Source organism: Hibiscus syriacus, unplaced genomic scaffold (genome assembly GCF_006381635.1).
Source record: "Hibiscus syriacus cultivar Baekdansim isolate YM2019G1 unplaced genomic scaffold, ASM638163v2 tig00112402_pilon, whole genome shotgun sequence".
In the NCBI taxonomy this organism is placed as follows: domain Eukaryota; kingdom Viridiplantae; phylum Streptophyta; class Magnoliopsida; order Malvales; family Malvaceae; genus Hibiscus; species Hibiscus syriacus.
The window spans coordinates 281,145-294,342 of record NW_024063323.1 but is presented as its reverse complement, the minus strand read 5'-3'; positions in this window follow the sequence as shown (position 1 = coordinate 294,342).

Sequence of the window (13,198 nt, the reverse complement as noted above, 5' to 3'; positions counted from 1 at the left end):
TTTTGGGGCAAAGAAAATTTTGAGTAAACTAACAATATTGAAAACGCCTATGATGTTTTTATCTAGTATGTCGAATTTAGTCTTGTTATTAATTGAATAGTTGGGACCATCGACGCACCCCAGGCCGCAGCGAAAACAAAAACTCGACAGTCCACCAGTGATCCAAGTACGTAAAACCGAAATCGAGAAGAAAGAATGTGAATACATATAATGGTTTCCTTGAAAAACAGCAAACACAGCAGCATATGTGGTAATCATGAACGGTTCAAATTGTAAGCCCCCACGAAAACACGTCTCGGCCTTTATTTAGTTCACCCGATTGAGAGCAAAATTTTCTTTTCCCAAAATCGGTTTTGAGAAAAACTACTGAAGTAAAATGACTGCTAGACCTTACCTCATTTAAATATATCAATTACCCTAACATCGTAGGGTTTTTAAAGTTATTTCGAATTAATAAATAAATTATTATTTAATTAATTGAAAATAAATATACATTAAAGACTTATAATCTAAATTACAATTTGTAATGTTTATTTAAAAACTTATTTAATTATTCAGAATTAAATATCAATTAAAAGAGTTGTAATCTAAATTACATTCTTTTAATGCTTACTTACTATATTCAAGATAATTAAAATCATATGTATATCAAATATATATATCTTAACTCTAGATATATTTTAGTAACATACAAAAAATTGTACATCTTTGCTCATTTCAATCCTAGGGTGTGACCTTGCAGATTTTTGTAACGTTAGTAGTAATTATTAGAACAATTCTAATATTACATACAATGAGTGGCATCTAGCAATATATCATTGTCACCTAAGTTAGAAGAAATTATGATTTGACATATCATCTTCATGATTAACTCTTTTATGTATTACATCATTTTGTCCTTTATATCTAGAATAGGCATAAGTCTTAGAATAGTCATACTTGTATAGTCCATCTATTATTTCTTGATATCTAAAGTAGACTATAATTAACAAATAATTTGTGATATCACATATCAATTTATTTGAGCATGGCCATGCATTTCTAGTCTCACTCAATCAAGTGGCCTATGATATATTTCCTATTATGTAGGAATGACAAATCATATCTTCACCATACACACCCCACTACATATATCGAGATATATTCAATAACAGTCTTTATAGTGCAACCAGTTACAGAGCATGTTTAACTGTATTAAAACATACAACAATATATATTGGGACGATATTGATTTAAAGTTTGGAGATCATACATATAGTCATCACCATGAGCAACGTTATGACTGTTACATAATAATCCAAGATATATGCTCTTGATGGGTCAATCCAATAGATTGTTCTCCAACAATATAATCATGTATCAATTCTGACATATCTATGTCAATGACAACTCCTTGTTATCAATCAATAACATGTTAGTCTTAAGCGTATTATTATTGTCCATGGCCATAATAATACTTGACTATGGATCTTCTAATAATGCTATTATATGGACTTTTTTATCTTTCAGTTTATGTTAAACACAAACATATAACTGAAAAATAATATTAGCAATACCTTTATTCAATAAAATCGGTAAATAAATGTATTATTACAATCATTATATTATTGGTCTTTAGGCATACTCTAATAATCTCCCACTAGCACTAAGACCAATCACTCACATATCTAATATTGAGAGACTAATTGTGACTATCATGCCTCTGCTGTGTAAGAGGCTTCATCAAGGGATCAACAATGTTGTCATCTTTGTGTACTCTACATATTTCTGCATCTCCTTGATCTATGATCTCTATAATGAGATGATAGAGCCTAAGAATATGTTTGGATCGTTGATGAGATCTGGGGTTCTTTGCTTGTGCAATGGCTCTATTATTGTCACAACGGAGTTCTACAGCATCTGATATGATGGGAACCCCTAATTCCAATATGAACTTCTTGATCCAAGCAACCTCTTTTGCTACTTCACTGGCTACAATGTATTCAGCCTCTATTGTAGAATCAACTATTGTGTCTTGCTTCGAACTTTTCTAGCTCAAAGAACCTCCATTAAGTTAAAACACAAAACCCGATTACGATCGTTAGTTATCCTTGTCAGTTTGGAAGCTGGCATCAGTATAATCTTTTACACTAAGCTCTTCCTCCCCTCCATAGACAAGAAATTTATCCTTAGTTCTTCTTAAGTACTTAAGGATATTTTTAACCACAACCTATTGATTTTCATTAGGGTTTGTTTGATACCGACTCGTCATGCTTAAAGCATACGATACATCTGGTCGAGTACATATCATGGCATACATGATAGAACCAATAGCCGAAGCATATGGAATCTTATTCATCCATTCTCTTTCTTGTGGAGTTAAAGGATATATTTCCTTCGAAAGATAAATGCCATGTCTCATAGGCAAAATTCCTTTCTTGGATTCTTCCATACAGAACCTTTTCAGCACTTTGTCTATATATGTAGTTTAACCCAGACCTGAAAGTCATCTTCATCTATCTCTATAGATCTTAACTCCTATATATATGCTGCCTCACCTAATCTTTCATAGAAAAATAACTACCTAACCAAGTCTTAACAGACTGTAAGTAGGTATATCATTTCCTATGATAAGTATCTGTCTACATACAATATTAGGAAAAAAACAATGCTCCCACTAGCCTTGTTATAACACAAGGCTCATTTTCATTTCTGATAAACCAAACTCTTTGATTGCATCATTGAAACGAAGATTTCAACTTCAAGAAGCTTGTTTAGTCCATAATAGACCTCTGTAGCTTACAAACCTTTCCAAAATTTCCTGGAATGACAAAACCTTTGGTTGTATCATATACACATCCTGTTCACGTTTTCATCAAGGAAAGCGGTTTGACATCAATTTTCCAGATTTATAATCATGGAATGCAAACTATTACGAGCAAGATCCTGATGGACTTAAACATATCTACAGGGGAGAATGTTTCGTCTTAGTCTACACCATGAACTTGTCAAAAACCTTTAGCGACTAATCGCCCCTTGTATATTGTACAGTACCATCCATGTCAGTTTTCTTATTGAAAACCCATTTACACCCTACAGGTTTGACACATTAGATGGTTCAACCAAAGTCCATACTTGGTTTACTAACATGGAATCCATCTTATATCTCATGGCTTTAAGATATTTCCAGTGTCTGGGCTAGAAACTGCCTCTTGATAAGTCTTGGGCTCATCTTGATCCATAAGAAAAACATCTCCATGTGCACTAACGAGAATCCAAATCTCTCAGGTGCACGTCGTTCTCTTGTGGATCTGTTGCAGTGATTATGTTTCTAAATCTGTTATACTCCTCAACAACTGTGAAACATGCAACTTCAGGTTCATTGATCTGATGTTCTTGAACTTCTCCAAGTTCAATCCACCCTTACCTTTCTTTGAGAGAAATTCTCTTTCGAGAAAAACTCATGTTCGAGAAACGAATACTTTGTTCTCGTTAGGTTGAAGAAACATTATCCCTTAGTTTCTTTAGGTATCCAACAAATATACACTTATGAGATTTAGGTTCGAGTTTTGTAGATATGATGTTTTACATAAGCTTTATAACCCCAATTCTTCATAAAGACATACTAGGATGCTTCTCAATCCATATCTCGTTGTCTTTTAAACCGATTTAGATGAACACATTTAGTGTGAAAGCGACTGTTTCGAGTGTATATCCCCAAAAAGAAGTCGAAAGATCACTATGACTCATCATCGATCAAACCATGTCTAATAATGTTTGATTCATTCTTTCGAAACTCCATTCCATGGTATACCAGGTGGTGTAAGTTGTGAGACAATCTCACATTCTTTTAGGAGTTCATCAAACTTTATGCTTAAGTATTCTCCACCTCGATCTGATCGAAGTGCCTTAATACTTTTGCCTAGTTGATTTTGTACTTCATTTTTAAATTCAAGTACTCATACCGACTGAAGTCATCGGTGAAAGTAATGAAGTAATAGAATCCACCTATGGCTTGTGTATTCATTGGTCCATATACATCACTATGTATTAACCCCAATAAATCACTTGCTCGCTCACCTTTACTATTAAAAGGAGCTTTAGTCATTTTTCCCAACAAGCAAGATTCACATACATCATATTGCTCGAAAACAAATGAATCTAAGAATCCATTTTATGGGGTTTTGATATGTGTTTCTCAGTTATATGGCCTAAATGACAATGCCAAAGATAAGTTTGATTCGAGTCATTTGTTTTTTGATCTCTTAGTATTTATGTTATAAATGGTGTTTTCTTGATCCAAAATATAGAAACCATTAACCAATTGTGTCGAACCATAAAAAACGTTATCGAGATAAAAAGAACAAAAATTATTCTTAATAATAATCTCAAAACCAATCTTGTCCAAACAAGAAATAGAAATAATATTCTTAGTCAAACTAGGCACAAAATAACAATCTTATAAATTTAAATCAACTCCACTAGGCAAAGATAAAACATATGTCCCTATAGCTAATGCAACAACTCTTGCTCCATTTCCCACTCGTAGGTCTACGTATCCTTTAGCCAGATTCCTTCTCTTTTGTAGTCCTTGTACGAAAGTACAAATATGAGAACTACAACCGGTATTTAATACCCAAGAAGTAGATGTTGACAAATTAATGTCAATAACATAAATACCTGAAACAAATGTTCCGTTTGCTTCTGCCTTCTTGACCTCTTCAAGGAAACAGGGGAGTTTCTCTTCAGTGTCTGGTCTTATCGCAATCGAAACATTTTCCTTCTTTCTAACTTCCCCTTGGGTTTAAATGCATTTTTCCCTTTCGGTTTGGCCTTACCATTGCCCTTAGACTTTGTCACTACCTTTTTCTTTCCCTTTCCTTTTTCTTTGTGGACCATCAGAATGGCTTAGGTCCAACCTTTTTCATGTTACTTTTAGCAGTTCGTAACATGCCAAGTAACTATGGAAAAATCTTGTTAATTTTATTCATGTTGAAATTAAGAAAAATCGGCTAAAGCTATCTAGCAACGATTGCAGGATAATATCGGTAGCCAATGCATCTTTGAGATGAAATCCCAACTTTTCCAACGTTTGGATGTAGCCCATATCATGATGACATGAGCTCCTACAGAGTTCTCTCTGCCATTTATATTGATATGAGCATTAGAGGTCTCATATTTCTCTTGTCGTGCTTGCCCTTCATATATCTCTTTGAGATTTTGAATCATCTCATATGCACCATGTCCTCATATTGCTGAAGCTCAGGAGTCATGGTGGCAAGCATTAGACATCCAACACCTAACATATCATCCATATGTTTCTTGAATTTGTCTTTGTCAGCTCTTAAAGCATTAGATGTCAGTTCATCAGGAACAGGTTATTCAATGAAATATTCCTTCATTTCTTGTTTGAGAACAATTCTCAAATTATGAAACCAGTCAAAGAAGTTTATGCCATTAAGTTTGTCTTTCTCAAGGAGTGATCACAGTGATAAAGTGTTGTTTTCCATTAAATCTACAACAATGAAAATATTAAAGTAAGTAAATTTACCGAATTAAAATTTATAATAGGTCTTTATTTAAAAATTACTCCCACTATTTTATTTAAAATTAAAAACCCTCTCTATTTTAATTTCGGAAAAATTTAACAAAATTTTTCTAGTGGGTGAGAATACATAATACATCAATTTCCTAAATCAGCATTGGCTTTTCTTTTAGGATAGTGATTATTTAGGTAAGTAACACTTTACTAGTTACATCTCATGTAACTCCTCCTTTTGGTGAACAACTCTTGTTCAAGTCATCTCATGACTTATCCAAATATTTAACCTCTAGGTTTCTAATCCTATTAGAATAACCTAGCTAAGTTAATACCAATATCTCAACCGGTGAATATCACTTGCTTATTCTTCACGTTTAGCCAAGATATATTTTTGTGCCAATGTTTTTGCAAAGCACACAATATTGATCGAAGCCTTAACGAGGGTAATATTGGACGGTTAATTTAAGATATAAAAAGGGATTTGTGTAATTATCTCATCATTGTTCGTTTTAATATTAGCCCCTTATTGATCTCATCAATATTCATTCTTATTTTATCATTTGATGCATTGCATACATAACAGATATAGCAATTAATATGATGCAATGGTTACAGTCCAAAAACAATGACTAAGGTGGCCCATCCCAAGCCAATGGGAGAACCAAAAAACCCTAAAGCCTAAGACTACTTTCTAGGTATCTTCTCGCCATTCTTCCGCTCCTTAAAATCTTCATAGGATTACAATTTTAAAAGAACTCATTTTACATACGAGGGAGTAAGATGAGAAGAGAAATATAACTGAGATATAGAAAGGCACGGCTCGCAGACTGTATTTCAAATTAAACTATTGTAAATTGAACAGGACTAACCATGTCAAACATCGTGCAAATAAACATCATATCTACATGTTGTTATGCCTTGTTAAAAATATTAATATGGGCTTTCATTTTGCTGCTGATGAAGGGTTAAGGGACGAAACCCCTTGTGGGGTCTAGGGGCGGAGCCCCTAGCACGCATCGGCCGTCGCGGTACGGCTGGTGGGATTTTTTTTAAAAAGGTAATACTTCCGTTTCTATAGAAAACCTCACGATTTGATAACACTTATCAACATAATCATGCTTTTTGGATTTTCAATCCCGAAGGTTTTCTGCATCACAAAAACCATTGTTCCACTGCCAAACGCGATCTGCTATCGCACTCCCATAGATCATCATGTCAACAATTGACATATGGATTTCGTAAAATCCTTGCAACAACAAATAGATTGAAAAACATATTAACAAATTAACATATTAATCGTTGCAGTTATCGATTTGAACAATAATATCATGCATATTTGCTAAAAACGATAAAACTAGAACACACATCTCATACATATCGCATCAATCAAGAATTTAACCTGAATTTAGATCATACAAGTGGCTCTGATACCACTATTGGGACCGTCGGCACAACCCACGGCACAACGGAAATAAAACTCGACGGTCTCACCAGCAATCCAAGTACATAAAATCAAAATCGGGAGGAAAAGATGTGAATACTTACAATGGGTTCCATGAAAAACAACAAAGACACCATCGAGAAGTTGTGATCACGAACAGTTCGAATTGTAAGCCTCCACGAAAACACGTCTCGACCTCTACATAGTTCACCCGATTGAGAGCAAAATTTTCTTTTCCCAAAATTGGTTTTGAGAAAAAAGACTGAAGTAAAATGGCTGCTAGACCTGACCTCATTTAAATATATCAATTACCCTAACATCTTAGGGTTTTTAAAGTTATTTAGAATTAATAAATAAAATATTATTTAATTAATTCAAATTAAATATACATTAATGACTTATAATTTGAATTACAATCTTTAATGTTTATTTAAAAACTTATTTATTTATTCCGAATTAATTATCAATTAAAAGAGTTGTAATCTAAATTACATTCTTTTATTGTTTACTTACTATATTCGAGATAATTAAAATCATATGTATATCAAATATACATATCTTAACTTTAGATATATTTTAGTAACATACAACAAATTGTACATCTTTGCTCATTTCAATCCTAGAGTGTGACCCTGTAGGTTCCTGTAACGTTAGTAGTAATTATTGAAACAATTCTAATATTACATACAATGAGTGACATCTAGCAATATATCATTCTCACCTAAGTTACAATAAATTATGATTCGACATATCATCTCCGTGATTAACTTTTATGTATTACATCCTTTTGTCCTTTATATCTAGAATAGGCACAAGTTCTAGAATAGTCACACTTGTATAGCCCATCTATTATTTCTTGATATCTAGAGTATACTATAATTAACGAATAATTTGTGATATCACATATCAACTTATTTGAGTATGGCCATGCATTTCTAGTCTCACTCAATCAAGTGACCTGTGATATATTTCCTATTATGTAGGAAGGACAAATTCTATCTTAACCATACACACCCCACTACATATATCGAGATATATTCAATAACAGTCTTTATAGTGCAACCAGCTATGGAGCATGTTTAACTGTATCAAAACATACAACAATATATGTTGGAACGACATTGATCTCAAGTCTGAGGATCATACATATAGTCATCACCATGAGCAATGTTATGACTGTTACATAATAATCCAAGACATATGCTCATGATGGGTCAATTCAATACATTGTTCTCCAACAATATAATCATGTAGCAATTCTGACATCTCTATATCAATGACAACTCCTTGTCATCAATCAATAACATGTTATTCTTAAGCGTATTATTATTGTCCATGGCCATAATATACTTGACTATGGATCTTCTAATAATGTTATTATATGAACTTTATTATCTTTCAGTTTATGCTAAACACAGACATATAACTGAAAATAATATTGGCAATGCCTTTATTCAATAAAATCGGTAAATAAATGTATTATTACAATCATCATATGATTGGTCTTTTGGCATACTCTAACAAAATATTCTCATATTGGCTTACACAATCCGAGATCACCATAAATGGAATATTAATGTCTTTAACCTCGACAATCGAAGACTTAAGAGAAGATTGACTACAACTGTAATGCAAACTTTGAAGTTTCCAATGGCTTATTAATTTCTATATAATCAATATTTTTTTATTAAAAAAGAATCTAATTTTTTTTGTTTGCTCATGATTTCACACTACCTGCAACGTATAATCAGAAAAATCTATTGCTTTAATTTTATAAAAAATTAGCATAAAATACAAATTTAATTAATAATTTTTTTAAAAAAATAAATTTATAATTATATAATCAAGATATTTAGAGGCATCTTAAAATATTTTCATATATGTGTGTGCCTTAGTCTTTTTAGAGATGAAAATTCATGAACTCACATAATAAATATAGATATTTAAAATAAGACTTAAAGCCCAAATAAGTGCCTAAACTATAACATTTGTGAAAAATAAGTGCCTATATTTTTTTGGCTCATCCGGGTGTCTAACATTACAAACGTTAGCACTTTAGATGTCCGGGCCATTAACGACGTTAGTTTTCCACCATTAAGTGACACGTTTCACAACCTGATAATTTTAAAAATTTTATATAAAATTTAAAAAATATAATTATATATTTTTTTTAAAAAATACAAATTTTGAAATAACACGTAATGTTTGAAAACATTTATTTGAACCCCTAAACCCACGCCGACCGTCGTCCTTTGTCATTGAAGAAGCTCCACATGACCTCTCCTCCGCCCGATGACCAAAAGCCCTATGAAATCATGATCGATTGACAACCGATTACAACAAATAGACGTTTTAACTTATGTCAACCTTAGGATGAAAATCACGATCCCACGCGATTCCGATGGTGAATCGGCAACAACTACGATGACATATAACTAGGCTAATGGTAAGGACTACGTCGGAGGCTGTGGATTAAGGTTAGGATTTGAGATTTTGATGTTGTTTTATAATATAAGAAAACTTAGGTTTTTTATAAATATAATAATATTTTAATTTCTTTTAAAAATAATTTCAAAATTACCCGATTGTGACACATGTCACTTAACGAAAAATTAACGCCGTTGATGGCCCGAGCAACTAAAGTGCTAACGTTTGTAACGTTAGGCACTCGGATGGAAAAAAAATTTAGGCACTTATTTGGTACCAATGGTATAATTTGGACACTTATTTGGACATTAAGTCTTAAAATAAAATCATAAATATAAATTTAATTAAAAAATATATTTTTTAAAAAATTACTTTCCACTTAAATAAAATACATAATATCTTGGTTGAAGTCCTAATCTAAAAGAAGAAAACAAAAAAAAAACGTATTTTGAAATTAATAATGACAAAAAATAAATTTTCATTTGTTTAAAAATAAAAAAAAGTAAACGTTAACTATTTTAAATGAAATTTAAATAGTTTTCTAATTTAGTAATTTATTATACATATTCTTTAAGTAAATTAAATTTAACATTTTAACATTATATATATTATATGTATATATAAATATATAATTTGTTTTTTTTTTTATATTTTTAGGGGGGGCATGACCCCGCTACTTCTTGAAGGTTTTGATGTGTCTCAACCTATGAAAGTCGCGCTTAAGCACATTTGGGCTTGCACTTGTCAACTGAAAATTAAATTTCAGGTTTGGAAATTTTTACAAAATTACATACTTTCTACGCAAAATTTATATACGAAACGTATCGCCCTTAACCCTCTTTGCTCATGTTATGGTCACTTTGAGTCGGGCATTCATATTGTTATAGACTGCTATCTATCAAGGTTAGTTTGGTCGAGCATGAATTACGATTGGCCTTCTACAGTTTTAGATGTGGAGTTGGTAGTATGGATGGAATGGTTGCTTACTCATTACCCATCATCAAAGCACGCAAAGATTCTTGTAATTATTTGGGTTTCATGGTTTGCTCGTAATCAATTTTACCATGAGGGGAAACGAACGTGAGTACATGATTTTGTTACCTTTGTTCGCTCCCATTGTTTGGAATATTGCTCCGCCAATGCTCGCTTCTAGGGTTCCGACCACTAAGCCACTGTTCGTTGGGCTCCTCCTTCCCTCCCAACTGTGAAAGCTAATTTTGATGCACAGTTCTCGCAATCAAAACAACAAGCATGGTCAGGAGCTGTTATTCGAAGTAGCCAGTGGTACATTTTGGGTGCTTGCGGAAGAAGCTGTTTAAGAATTACCTCTCCGTTTATTGCGAAAGCCATGACACCTGTGCATGCAGTTCAGTTCGTAGTGGACATGGGTTTTCGATCAGCTGTTATTGAAGGAGATACGCGCAAGATAATAGAGAAACTCTCTTCTTCAGCCCATTACTTTTCGGAAGTGAGCGCTCTGATTTGGGAGGCTCGAAAGTGAGCCGAGTCTCTTCATGCATGTGTTTTTTTGGTTCTCTCCATGATAAGGGAATGAAGTTGCTCACTTGCTCACTGTAGATCGAGATCTTGGGACGAAGGATCGTTTTTGGGTTGAGAAGGCTCCCTTCCTCGTTGAAAGACAGACTGCCGATAATAGACGATGAATTGACCTTCCTTAGTCTTCTTTGCGGGTCTGCTGCTCAGTTCATGATCGATTTGCCATGGATTCTTTTGCTCCTTGTGTTTTTATTATCAATGTTTTCTGGTTTCATGCAAGGTTGAAGAAAGCTAGTCGAGGGTTTCTTTTCTATCTGTTTGTTTTCCTTTATTTTTGTTTTATTTCTTTACCTCTTAGTAGCTGTACCATTTATTTTGCTTTAAAGACGGTGTGTTTTGTAGGTTGAATATGGGATGCTTTCCACTGTTTTTATCTAATAAAAGGCTGGCTTTTTTATCAAAAAAAAATTAAATAAAGAAAATAGAATATTAGGCGTGTAAACGAACCGATTGAACACGAAGGGGTATGTTTATTTTCGTTCGTTTAACTTTAACCGAATAAATAAATGAACACAAACATAAAAGAACGAAAAAAATTCTTGTTCGTGTTAGTTTGTTAAGGAATGTAGCTTGTTCGTGTTCGCTCGTGTTCGTTTATTTAAATGATAAACGAACACATATGAACAAACATAAACGAACATAAACGAACACAATAAACGAACGTAAGCGAACACAAATGAATAAACGTAAGTGAATACAATGAATGAACGTAAACGAACATAAATGAAAATAAATTTTTTTATTTCTTAACAATTTTAGGATTATATTTTATTTAATTTTTTTGAGTTTTTTTTATTTGTATTTAAAATTAATTAAAATTTAAAATATGTATGGGTATCAGATTAAAATTTATTGGGCTTTAATATTTTAAATGGGTCTAAAGAGATTGGGCTAAATATAAATAAACGAACATAAATGAATGAACATAAATGAACGAACATAAATGAACATATTAATGAACGTTCACGAACACAAAATATTGTTCATGTTCGTTCGTTTAATAAATAAATGAATTTCCCGCCGAACGGTTCGCAGAACGTTCAGTTCGTTTACAGGCCTATAGATGATTGTTAAATAAGTTTAATATTAAATTTTTTTCATGATATATCACTCATTTAATTCATTTATAATGTATAAAATTTATTTATTATCATCACAGTAAGATTTATTACTGTTCAATTATGTGGTATACATAATTTTCAAATGTTTCTTTTATGAACCTTTTAGTGCAGGATTTGAATTATTATCAAGTGCGGTTGTTTGATTCTTCTTTCATATGTAAATTAGTGTAACATTTTGTCTAATTTATTTTCATTAGGAAGTGTTGTTTGGACACATTCTAAGGTTCTTATTTTGGCATTACAAACAAATTCATATGAAAAAAATTATCACCCTTCAGAAACCTTATTTATATTTCCCAATATCTTCTATTTCCTTTTAAGTGAAGTGCATCAAAAAAATGAATTTTCCCATAAAACGAAAGTATCTTTACACATAATTTGTTTCAATAAAAGAAAGAAAAATATTGTAGTTTCAGTAAACTATACAACTACTTCATTTCTTACCAAAGCGGCCAAATCAACCAAGAAGAGCATTCTGAAATGTTGGGCAAAGTAGAATCCATATAGGAGGAAACAATGAAATTTTGATAAATATCACACACCAGGTTAGATTTTCTTTTGGTACCTTTAAGGGGCCAAATTGTAACTTTCAAAAATCTAGTAATTGTTTTGGAAAAAATATATAGGTGAAAGGGAATAAATTGAGAAAAGTTAAAATCTGAGATACAATTTAAAAGAAATTACGAAAATAATGGATTAAATTGAAAGTGAGAAATCGCTTGAAGATTAAATGATACATTTCAAAGAAAATAATGGCTTTATATATGATTTATTCATTGAATTTTGAAAGGTCTAGAATAAAGAAAAAGCGGAAAAAAATATTAAGGTAAGTAGATTTTGAACCCACGTCATATTGGAAGATAACTAAAGACTTTACATGTTGGACTATAGTACAAATAAATATTACAATATTATAGATGGTATGATAATCCCATACATCAAGGCATCCTCTAAATCCAGAGAATTCTAAAACCCATCTTCCTCCTCATTCCAATCGTTGAAGCTCTGACCACCAATCTCTGGTTATTTGTGGTGTTCACCGACATCACCCCGTGTTCCCCACAATCATTTAACCAAAACCCAACCTTCCCTTCGTCATGAAGTCCCACGCAAAGCCTCGTCTGTAATACA